Genomic DNA, 12,533 nt, shown 5'->3' with positions numbered 1-12,533 from the left:
ACAGTTATTTGCGTGTTCATAGCACCACTATTCATAATAGCCAAGTGGTGGAAGCAATTCAAATGTCCACTGACAGATGAATGGATAAACAAAACGTGGCATATCTATATAATATCCAGACTTAAAAAGGAAGTGAATCCTATTGCATGCTATATACAACATGGATGAACTTTAATGATACAATGTTAAGTGAAATAAGTCAGTCACAAAAAAGCAAATCTATATGATTCCAGTTATAGGAGGTACCTAAAGTAGTCAAATCCATAAAACATAAAAGGGGAATGGTGGATACCAGTGGCTGTGATAATGGGACAATCGGGAGTTATTTAATGGGCATAAAGTTTCAGATTTGAAAGATGAAAATGTTCTGGAGATTTATGCCACAAAAATCTGAATATATATTAATGCTAAAGAATTATACACTGTGGTTAAGTGGGTAAGATGGTAAATTTTATGTTTTTTTAAACATAGTATAAAAAAAGTGGAAAGAGGTCTTAAAAAAAGGCACTAAACACCCATTAGAATGTCTACAGTGAAAAAGAAAATATCGAGTTTTGATAAGAATGTGGAGCGACTGGAAGAGTTGTATGTTAGTCATGTGACTATAAAGAGATAACCACTTTGGAAAACTGTGTGTTCCTATCAACCAGAGCTGCACATATGCACACCCCACCCTCCCCACCCCTGCAATTTAGCAATTCCACTTCTAGATGTACAGCAAATAAAAATGTATTCTTATATTTCCCAAAGATTTCACCAATATTCATAATTATCCCAAATTGGAAACAACTCAAATGTCAATCACCAGAAGAATATAACTCCATAAATTTTCAACATTTATGGTAACAGAACACTACTGAGCAATGAGAATGAGAATGACTTACAGTTACAGAAAACACGAATTAACCTTACAACTCTAATGGTGCATAAAGGAAGATAAGACGAAAGAATAATTATTGTAAGACTGTATTAAGATGAAGTTGGAAACAGGCAAGAGAAACCCATACTGTTAGAAGACAGGACAGCGGCTACTTTTAATCGGGGATAAGAGGGGACAAGAGTGCTTTTGAGGTGCTAGTAATATCAGATGCCAATTACAGAAAGGTGATCACTTTAGAAAAATCCTGTGACCTTAGGATTTCTGTAGTCTTCTGCACATATGCTACAGTTAATTAAGAAGTCTACCTTAACCTAAATTAAAACAAAAAACTGGAAAGGCTGGAGCACCTGGGTGGCTCAGTCGGTTAAGCGGCCGACTTCGGCTCAGGTCATGACATCACTGTCTGTGGGATTGAGCCCAAGCCCAACGTTGGGCTCTGTGCTGACAGCTGGGAGCCAAGAACCTGCTTTGGATTCTGCGTCTTCCCCTCTCTCTGCCCCTCTGTGGCTCGCACTCTGTCTCTCCCTCTCTCTCTCAAAAAAGAAATAAAAATTAAAAAAAATTAACAGCAAAAACTTGTAAAGGCGGTCATTTACTACTTCAGGATACTTTAGCAAGTTTCTTAACCCATGTATAGCAGCACAGAGCTAGGATCTAATTAATATTAGCCACTATTTCATGTCTCTTTGATTTATTACTGCACACTTGGCTCCTGATCATAGAATTTCAGCTCAAATATTTGTTGAATGAATGGTTAAAAACCACAAAAGCCCAATGTGGTTGCATTTTACAAAAATTTCAAAAAATACAAGTTACACTATTAAGATGAAAACTCTCATTTCAAAAGAAGATTTTAAATGAGTACAAATATCCCCAATTTTAAAACTTTTCTCGAGAATTGTATCATTTAGAAAGTGGAAGGATTTATTAATTTATAAGCTGTTGAATCTGTGGTCATGTGGCAGTCACTTTAGATGGTAAATGGTACATACAAACTTCTGTGGGAAATGTTTGTGTAATTAAAAACACACCACAAACTGAATGAAAAATGTTTTAAATAGTTTTCATAAATATGATCAACTTGTCATATATGTAAAATAATTTAAATACCATGAAGTCCATCCTTTTAAAGTACAGAATTCATTGGTTACTGTATACTCAGTGTTCACCCTCTCCCCAACCCCTTAGAAGTCATGCCACTTTTTTCTCCTTCCTCTGTCTGCTTCGGTCCCAAATTTTCTACCTCTATGGACTTTGCTCATTTGGAACATTTCATATAAATGGAATCCTCTAACACGTGGCCTTTTGTATGTGGCTTCTTTTCCTCAGCCTATGTTCATTCATGTTTGTAGTACTTATCGGTACTCTATTCCTTTTTACTGCCAAATAAGTATTCCATTGCATGGACATGCCATTTAGACTGTTTCCACTTTTGCAGTTATGATTGATGTTACGATTAACATTTATTTAACAAGTTTTTCTGTTGACATGTTTTCATGAGACCAAGCCCTGCAATGACAGTGTGGAGCCTGCTTAGGATTCTCTCTCCCCCTCACTCTGCCCCTCCACAGCTCACGGGGGGTGCGTGCTCTCTGTCAAAATAAATATATTTATTTTTTAAATATTTATTTCCTTGTTGAGAGAGAGAGAGAGAGAGAGAGAGAGAGAGAGAGGAGGGGCACGGGAGAGGCAGAGAGAGAAACCCAAGCAGGCTACTCTTTGTCAGCACAGAGACCAATGCAGGGCTTGATCTCATGAACTGTAAGATCATGACCTGAGAGGAAATCAAGAGTCATACAAGCCACCCAGTCACCACTAAATAAATAAACATAAAGAAAGAAAGAAAGGAGCAATCAGACTATTTTCCAAAGTGCAAGATCTATTTTGTAATTACACTAGGAATGTACAAATGGATCCAATTTCTATATCCTCGACAACTCTTGTTATGGCTTGTCCTTAAATTATAGGCATTCTAGGGTAAAGTGGCATCTCATTTTGACTTTGATTTGCATTTTTCTGCTGAGTCATGATGCTGAGCATATTTTCATGTGCTTATTGGTCACCTGTGTATCTTCTTTGAAAAAGGTCTGTTCAAATACATTGTTCGTGTTAGTTTGGATTGTTCATTTATTATTGATATTTAGGAGTTCTTTTCTTATAGTCTCTATACAAGCTCATTAGACATCTGCTTAGCAAACATTTTCTTCTATTCTTATTGTTTTTTTGACCTTTCTTTATAGAGTCGTGTGAAGCACAAAAGTTTTAAATTTTGATGAAGTCCAATTTATCTTGTCACTTGTGCTTTTGGTGTTTTATCTAAGAAAAAAATTGTGTGATCCAAGCTCAAAGATTTACAGCTATGTTTTTTGTTGTTATTGTTGTTGTTAATTTTTTAAATGTTTATTTTTGAAAGAGAGAGAGAGAGTGCTCAGGAGAGGGGAGAGAGGGCAGGGGGAGACAGAGGATCTGAAGCAGGCTCCATGCTGACAGCAGAGAGCCTGATGTAAGGCTTGAACCCAGGAACCGTGAGATCATGACCTGAGCTGAGGTTGGATGCTTAACCAACTGAGCCACCCTGGTGCCCCTACAACTATGTTTTTATGTTTTGACTAATGATTACATAGCTTGAACTCTGACATTTGAATCTCTGATCCATTTTGGGTCTTTAAGTGACTAGGACATTTCATGACAAGTTACTTCATTGTAAAGTTTTTAAGTTAAAAGATGTGGTAAATAACTAAATATAAATAAGTGATCCTGGATTGAATTCAGACCCAAGAAAAAATATGTTGTCTTTTTCCATAAAGGATAGTTAGATATAAGACCTAAAGATTAGACAATAATATTAAATCAGTTTTGATAATTGTCCTGTGGCTATGTAAAACTTTCTTAATTATATTGTGGTTATATAAGGCAACATTCTGGTTTGTTTGTTTTTTTTTAAAGACTTCATGGGGCTCAAACTCACAACCCTGAGATCAAGAGTCTCATGCTCTACCAACTGAGCCAGCCAGGCACCACGCACCATCCTGATTTTTATGAAAAACATAGCAATGTATTTAGGGGAAAAGGGCATCATGTTTACAAATTACTTTTAAAGTATTAAGAAAAAATAGAGAATAAAGAGAGAGAGGGAGAGAAAAAAATAAAGCAAAGCTAATTTGGTAGAAAACTACATTCGCAAAATGTACAGTATACAGAAATTCTGCAGTATTCTTGCAGTTTTTGAATAAGTCTAAAATTATTTTAAAATCATAAGTTTAAAAATAATCCTATGATGTTGGCCAAAGTTCCATATTGTATATTTTATTCTCAATACAAGCTTGGGATTCTTGTGCTCATTGTCCATAGGGATGGATGACAAGTTTCAAAACAGAGCCACTCAATCAGTGAGATCATAGGTCAAGACATAAGCTACAGGCAGATCTCTGGAAAGTACCAAACCCAGGGATTCAAAAAAACAGGCCACTGTCAGAAACGATGTAAGAGCAAAGAATAAGTCTGCATAATCGGAGGAATGAAGAATGGACATATATTTTGTAAAATAAAAGATCTCCCATTCTGAGGTTAACTCAGTCTGTGGGACAATGAATATTCAATGCATACTAAGGCCTAGTAACATCTGAAATAAATTAATGTAAATTAATAAGTATGTGAACTTAGATAAAGCAATTAGTTGCAAGTCCAAAATACTGTCAGGTTAGCAAGATGTCATTTTGTCTAATTATTATGCTGCAAATTGTAATCACCTGGGAAGCCGATTAAGTACCACTGCAAAGGAAATCAGACAAATGCAAAATTGAATATACAGTATTATTTTGATTAATGGGGAAAGTATTAGTCATGTACTTTTCTATCGGGATATTGTAGGGGAGGTAGACATTTGTAAGGGGTCTGTATGAGTTAAGTGTGCAAAGCAGGGCTAACTCTGTTTGGAGAGCGGGAAGGCTTTATGGAGGAGACTCCTTTTAAAGAACTACAGAAGTTTGCCACCACAGAAAAGAGTACAAAGAGCATTCTAAGAATTTTGGAAAATAAGTCCCATGAGGCAAGGATGTTATTTAAGGAAGAATTCTGCTAGTTGTCCAGATACCAGATGGCTTCTGTGACTTATAAAACCTCCTTTATTAAATTATTATTCATAGTTGGCTTGATTTCTGCGATCTCTGACATAAAGATGATGTTCACTCTGTATATAAGATGCAGCTCAAGAGTGAATACCTTCCCAAAGCCCTTCCTGGACCCTCATCTCCAAATATTACTCTTGGTCTCCTCCTTACTCCTTCTATATGCTCTTCTTAAGCAGGCAAGTGGTAGCATTTCAATAGTAACAGCACACTGGTGACTGCTTAAGGCACGGCCATGAATGAACTCACCCAATAAGGAACACTTGACGGGCTGAATGAATTGCTGAGGAGTGATGGGGAAAGCTGTGTGATGGAAACTCTTGCCACACACCAGCTTCTCTGAAGATGTAGGGTAACCAAAAGTTTGAGCTGCTGAAGAAAATCTACGAGGACCCAGAATTTCCTTTGGCAGTTTAGGTATTGGTTGACCATTGGAAGAGCACGCTCAGAGAAAGGGTGAAGAAAGAAGATAGAGCAATCTGATGATCATTAGGAAAATATTTCCTAGCAAATCTGTGATAGAATTCTCTCATCCCAGGTTACACATGATTCTGCCTCTACAGCCTCTTTACGAATAGCTCTGCAAAGTACATTCTTAACGATTTTCCAAGAATATGGTCCAGATGGGACAACCTATAGAAATTCCCCATGGATAGTTCTTAAGATTGGGATCAAGAGTGACAGCCTAGGATATTCTAAAGAACTCTCTGGTGGTGTGTGTGTGTGTGTGTGGGTTCAGGACAACTCATTACTAAGTGTATGAAAACTGCTGGGGAGAGAAGACTGTCCTGAGAAACAAAATTACTGTTATAATTTCTAAGGAGGCAGGTATAGGTAAACAGTATTTTCACATGCTTAGGGGCATAGAAAGAAGAAACTCAAAGATCTAGAGAGGTTTCCCCTAGGGCAGGCAGATTTGGGTTCTAGTCATATTGTATTTATATAGGCAACAAAAAATTATTGAAGCAGCTGTCTAATCCCCAGGTATTTATAAAAAAGGTTTAAAAAAAATGAGAGGAAATTGTCCTTCTAAATTTCAATTTTTTCTTTAAAGCTATAGCAAAGCACGTTTTATCAGCCAAGCAATGGTCTGCTCTAAATGGGTCAAGGAACAATTTCAACCAAAATGAACATATAGTAAATGGAATTTTAAATCACTGAAAAAAATTCAAATTAACTATGGGATCCATACATAAAATTATGCAAGTACAGGGAGACACTATGTTTCTAATAGCCCAGTAAAGACTCAGGCTTCCTCAGCCAGATGAAAAAAACTCTGAAGGAATAGAGTAAATGACATTGATTTGACCAGGTAAGAATTTCAAGCTTCTGTACAAAGATAACAGTCAAGCACTATGACTAAAAGAAAATCTACTGGGGGGCCTGGGGGGCTCAGTTGGTTAAGCGTCTGACTCTTGGTTTTGGCTCAGGTCATGATCTCACAGTTCTTGGGTTCGAGCCCGGCATTGGACTCTGTGCTGACAGCACTGAGCGGGCTTGGGATTCTCTCTCCTCCTTTCTCTGCCCCCTTGTTTGTGCGCTCTCTCCCTCTCTCGAAATAAATAAATAGATAAACATTAACAAAAAAATAAAAGAAAATCTAGTATTTAAACAATAGCAGACTATATAATAGAAGTTTTATTCACACACTACAAAAAAAGATAACGTAAATAAAACATGGTTATGAAGAGTGAATTCATGGAAGAAATACAAATGGTTAATAAAACTTTTTTTTTTTTTTTTAATTTGGGGGAAAGACAGCAGGTAAGAGGGGCAGAGGGAGAGAAAATCTCAAGTAGGCTCTGCGCTCAGTGAGAGGCATGACTTGGGGCTCAATTCAAAGAAACTGGGATCATGACCTGAGCTGAAAGCAATAGTTGGACACTAAACTGACTGAAACACCCAAGCCCCCCAAATGGTTAATAAACATTTAAAAGAAACCAACGTAACTAATTACAATGTAAGTTCACTCATAGTATCAATTTTTGGTTACTAGGTTAACAATGATGAAATAGATTACACTATTAGATATGTATATATAATTCAATTTTTTTTAAATATAATTCAATTTTTAAGAAATTAACAATAACTAAAAGGTTTATTGTTAACTCAAGTATTTAAAATTTTTTTTTAACATTTCTGTGCGTGCATGTGCAAGAGACAGCACGAGCGGGGGAGGGGCAGAGAGAGAGGAAGACACAGAATCCAAAGCAGGCTCCAGGCTCTGAGTTGTCACCACAGAGCCCTACATGGGGCTTGAACTCACCAGCCATGAGATCATGACCTGACCCGAAGTCAGACGCTTAACTCACTGAGCCACCCAGGTGCCCCTGGAGTATTTTAAGCAAAGAATTTGTAAGAGTTTATTTATTTATTTATCTTAGCATCTTTAAATATTAAGCAAGTTCTCAGATGCTTTCTTTCTTTTTTTTTTTTTATTTTTTATTTTGAACGTTTATTTATTTTTGAGACAGAGAGAGACAGAGCATGAACAGGGGAGGAGCAGAGAGAGAGGGAGACACAGAATCTGAAACAGGCTCCAGGCTCCGAGCAGTCAGCACAGAGCCCAACGTGGGGCTCGAACTCACGGACTGTGAGATCATGACCTGAGCCGAAGTTGGACGCTTTACCGACCAAGCCACCCAGGCACCCCTCAGATGCTTTCTTTATAATTTCTAATATTGGATCCAAACTATACATGAAGAATTCCATTTCAGCATGCAACTAAGAGTAAATGCCCTTGAGAAGATTCTGCTCCAAAACAATCCCGTGCTTATTTTTAAAAACATGCTTATTTATTTTGACAGAGACATGGGCTACAAAAGGGAGAGAATTCCAAACAGGCTCTGTGCTGTCAGTGCAGAGCTAAACCAGAGGCTCAATCCCACAAACCTCAAGATCATGACCTGAGTCAAAATCAAGCATCACTCAACCGACTGAGCCACTCAGGCACCCCAATCCCATGCTTATTTAATCAACCTTTCTTGAAATTTAGAAAGTTTTTGCCGTAATAATATTAACCCTGTCACTTCTCTGCCCAACATGCTTCAGCAGGTGTCTAACATTTTTAATTGAATGTTTTAACATCCAAACTTAGTTTGGGTATGCCCAGGGTTGTTAAACATCATTATCTCAGAAAGTAAATTTAAGATCAATTTTTAAATTTGAAAGTAATCAATTTTTACGCAAAGGAAACAATCAACGAAAGTAAAAGACAACCTACTGAATGGGAGAAGATATTTGCAAATGACATGTCCAATATAGGGTTAGTATCCAAGATATACAAAGAAATGATACAACTCAACATCCCCAAACCAGAAGAAACGAACAGACATTTCTCCAAAGACATAGAGAGGCCAACAAACACATGAAAAGATGCTCAACATCACTCATCATGAGGGAAATACAAATCAAAACCAGAACCAGATATCACCTCACCCCTGTCAGAATGGCTACAATCAAAAACACAAGAAATAATATGTATTGGCAAGGAGGTGGAGAAAAATAAACCCTCATGCACTGTTGGTGGGAACACTGTGGGAACACAGTGCAGCCAGCCACTGTGGAAAACAGGATGGAGGGGCCTCAAAAAATTAAAAATAGAATTACCATGTGATCCAGTAATACTACTATTGGGTATTTACCCCAAGAATACGAAAACACTAATTCAAAAAGATATATGCAGCCCTATCCTAATTGCAGCATTATCTACAATAGTCAAAGTAAGGAAGCACCCCACATGTCCATTGAATGGATAAAGCAGATGTGTAGAAGATGAGGAATATTATTCAACCATTAAAAAAAAAGAATAAGGGATGCTTGGCTGGCTCAGTTGGAAGAGTATGTGACTCTTAACTTTGGGGTCATGGGTTTGGGCCCCACATTGGGTGTAGAGATTACTTAAATAAATAAAACTTAAAAAAAAAAAAACCCACAAAAACTGGGGCACCTGGGTGGATCATTCACTTAAGCATCCAACTTCATCTCAGGTCATGATCTAGCATTCTGTGAGTTTGAGCCCCACGTTGGACTCTGTGCTGGCAGCTCAGAGCCTGGAGCCTGCTTTGGATTCTGTGTCTCCCTCTCTCTCTGCCCCTCCCCCACTCACACTCTGTCTCTCTCTCTCTCTCTCAAAAATAAACAAACATTAAAAAATTTAAAAAAAATTACTAAATCTTGCCATTTGCAATAACAGGGATGGAGCTAGATAGAGAGTATAATGCTAAGTGACATATGTCAGTCAGAGAAAGACAAATACCTTTATGATTTCACTCATACATGGAATTTAAGAAACAAAACAAAGAAAAAAATGGAGACAACCCCCAAACTAGACGCTTATCTGTAGAGAACTAATGTTTACCAGAGGGGAGGTAGGCAGGGAATGAGTGAAACAGGTGAAGGGGATTAAGAGTATACTTAACTTGATGAGCAGTGACTGGTGTACAGAATGTTTGAACCACTGCCTTGTATACCTCAAACTAATATAACCTTGTATGTTAACTGTACCTGGAATTAAAATAAAAGTGGGGGGGGGGGGCACCTGGATAGCTCATTCGGTTGAGTGTCCAACTTCGGCTCAGGTCATGATCTCGTGTTTTGTGGGTTCGAGCCCCACATCGGGCTCACTGCTGTCAGCCTGTCAGCACAGAGCCAGCTTTGGATCCTGTGTTTCTCTCTCTCTCTGCCCCCCCCTTCCACTTGGCTATCCCAAAAATAAGTAAATATTTAAAAAAAAATTTTTTTTAAGTATGGTTCCTGTAAATACTTCAATACCAGGTCAGTGTGTGGAGTGGATGGTGCAAGCTCCTTTTCCATCTCCTTGCTCCAAACCCCATTTAATATAGATACAGATACCATACTTGATCTTAGCCAAAAGGCCAAGAAGTGACTTAAAACTTAATTTTAATTTTATATAGGGTGTTAAGTTTCAGTTTGGATACTTGACCTTGATTTAGTTTTGAATTTTAATTTAACAGTTGCATAAATATAGGATTACATTACTTTTCTTAAGGAAAACAACAACAACAACAACAACAAATAGAACAGTCCTTGTAATACAATCTCAGTTGTAAAGATGTCAGGTGATTAGGGTTCTGCACCAGCTCCACTGAAGACCTGGGGCCCACAGAAGGACTAGTTTAGAATCACAGCTAGGAGTAATATCTGCATCATGTATGGAATCTATTACCAAGGCGAGATCATTTTTGAGTTTATTAATAGTCACAGGGGAGAAAAAATTGAGCAATATTTTCAGCACAAAATAATGGTGACCAACCATAAAAACCAATAAATACAAACAATCAAACAAAAACAACACAACCCTTTGGTAAAGACAATTTAAAAGTACCTATGTATGATAATAAAATAAGCTTCAACCTTTGGGGATAATGACTGGGTACATGCGAGAGACTTCTAGGGTGTTGGTAATAATTGGGTGTGTTCTTCTTGATCTAGCTGGTGGTTACATGGGAGTGTTCACTTTGTAAAGCTTAACTGCGCTATATATGAAGACTTGTGTAATTTCGTTTGTGTATATTATACCTGAATAATAAGTTTCCTTAATAAACGAACTCTATAAAAGTAGTTCTAATGGTGGTCTTAATTCAAGAAAAATATGTTTTATAACAAAAAAAGGCAAGGACAGTGAAAAATGTCTGTTCAACATTAGCTGAGAGTTAGCATCAACTTCTTGGCTTCTGCCTAATTTTGAATAAGGAAGCATAAATATTCTTCTCACATTATCAAGGTATCACAGAAACCAAACAAGTAGCCCAGGACATTATACTCCCTTTATTACACACCATAGTAATATTTCAGAGAAGTGCCTGATTTGGGGACAGAAATATGCAGCAACATGATACAGCCCAAAGACATCGAGGACAGAACCTTGGAACAAAGGAACCAAACAGGGAAAGGAAAGTATTCAAAGGTTATATACATATATAAATCCAGACAACATGGTTTGAAAACTTGTGGATACTTGGCTTTCTTCTTACCCTAAAACTCTGCTCACCTCAGACCAGAGCAGGCAATAAAATATTCACTTGTATATATTTACTGCCACACCTGCTCTACTGACCACAAAACAATCCTATAGAGGAGAATCCATAAACTGATTCCTGCCGTGAACTGATCAGGCACTGGAGCCATCTGGGCAGCGTACTGTTTGAATTCTTGTCCCTACTCCTCCCACCACCTCAGAGGCTTAAGAGCGTGTGCGTGCGCACGCGCAAGCGCTCATGGAGTTAGTAGTATAGGGAGTTAACAGAGCCTACTGTATCCAAGAGACTCCATCCTTTCCACCAAAATCTACAGAGTAACAAGATAACTAGTCCTTGACAAGACTCACAGTGACATGACAGCAGAGAACAGTCAGAAACATCTGCGAAAGGCTAACAATTATGGGGGAGGGTTAATGACTACCTGGCAAAGAAAAGTGTTAAGAGCAAGGGCACAACAATGTCAGAAAGGCTCAAAAACCTGTCCTGCCCGGTTAGAATTTGCTGCTAGGATTTTTCTGTGTGACCATTAAAAAGAGGACCAATAAGTCTCTCTTTCAAGAAAAGGAGGCCAAGTGCAGCACAATAAAAACAGGATAGAGTTCAACCACTATGAACAAACGTACATGGAAAAATAGAGTGAAAAGATTTACATAAAAAATCACAACGTTTGATTTAGGTTAAAGTTGAATATCAAATACACAATAAATGTACACTGTACAGGACGAAGAGTAAAAATGGAACAATGCAAACCACTACTTAACTGTTTACTGAATTCTTTCATTTAAAATGATTGGTCTTCCTCTACCCCATCCCTTTACTTCATTCCTGCATAAAGCATCCCTGTAAGACTCAGTAACGCTAGTGCCATTCAAAATAATCTGCTCTAAAGTCCTAAAAAAGGATGTAGACTATGGAGACCTAATTCTCTCAATTTTTTATTTGACCCATATCAAAGTTCAAATTTGAGATGGACAATTTTATCAGACTGTTAATTCTCATACTCCAAGTTCTGCATGCCTCAGAAAAGAGCTAATAATGAACACCATGGCAATACTATTCCAAGATACCAATTCAAATTCAAAATATTCAATATTCTATAAGACTTATTTAAGCTCTATGTTCATTCACTCAATAAAAGTTTTTCAGTGTTGACTATGTGCTGGGCAGTGCTTTGGGCACTAGCAATGAACATATGAATATATTAAATAAGATAATTTGGAAAGTTTGCAAAAAATAAAGTTTGATTAATATTTTGATTTCTCTAGGACATACAAGCTTTTACGAGACCTAGCTTTTCTTTTTCACAGATATACAAAATCAATTCTTGGTTTTGTTATCAAGATTACACTTTTGACTTCTCATTAGTAGACACCAAATTTTCATTAAGTTGCTTAGCAGCCGTGCTTTACTTCATTCCTTATCTCTGGATTGCTTTTGTATTTGTGAAAAGTGCCAGATATGTATCACGATGTATTGAAATGTTCTTTTATTCTGAGATAAGTATTGCAAAAGGGAAAATAAGAA

The 12,533-nt window shown here is 37.4% G+C and overlaps 1 protein-coding gene and 1 pseudogene across 5 annotated transcripts in view; both read right to left on the bottom strand.

Annotated features, from left to right (window-relative positions):
* TET1 (tet methylcytosine dioxygenase 1) overlaps nucleotides 1-12,533 on the bottom strand; it is a 135,667-nt gene that overhangs the window by 32,413 nt on the left and 90,721 nt on the right. The window lies entirely within an intron of this gene.
* Nucleotides 9,749-9,896, bottom strand: LOC123577615 (annotated as a pseudogene).

This window comes from Leopardus geoffroyi, chromosome D2 (assembly GCF_018350155.1).
Source record: "Leopardus geoffroyi isolate Oge1 chromosome D2, O.geoffroyi_Oge1_pat1.0, whole genome shotgun sequence".
Taxonomy (NCBI): Eukaryota; Metazoa; Chordata; class Mammalia; order Carnivora; family Felidae; genus Leopardus; species Leopardus geoffroyi.
Note: the sequence above shows the minus strand (reverse complement) of the source record. Positions and strands in the feature narration are given on the sequence as shown.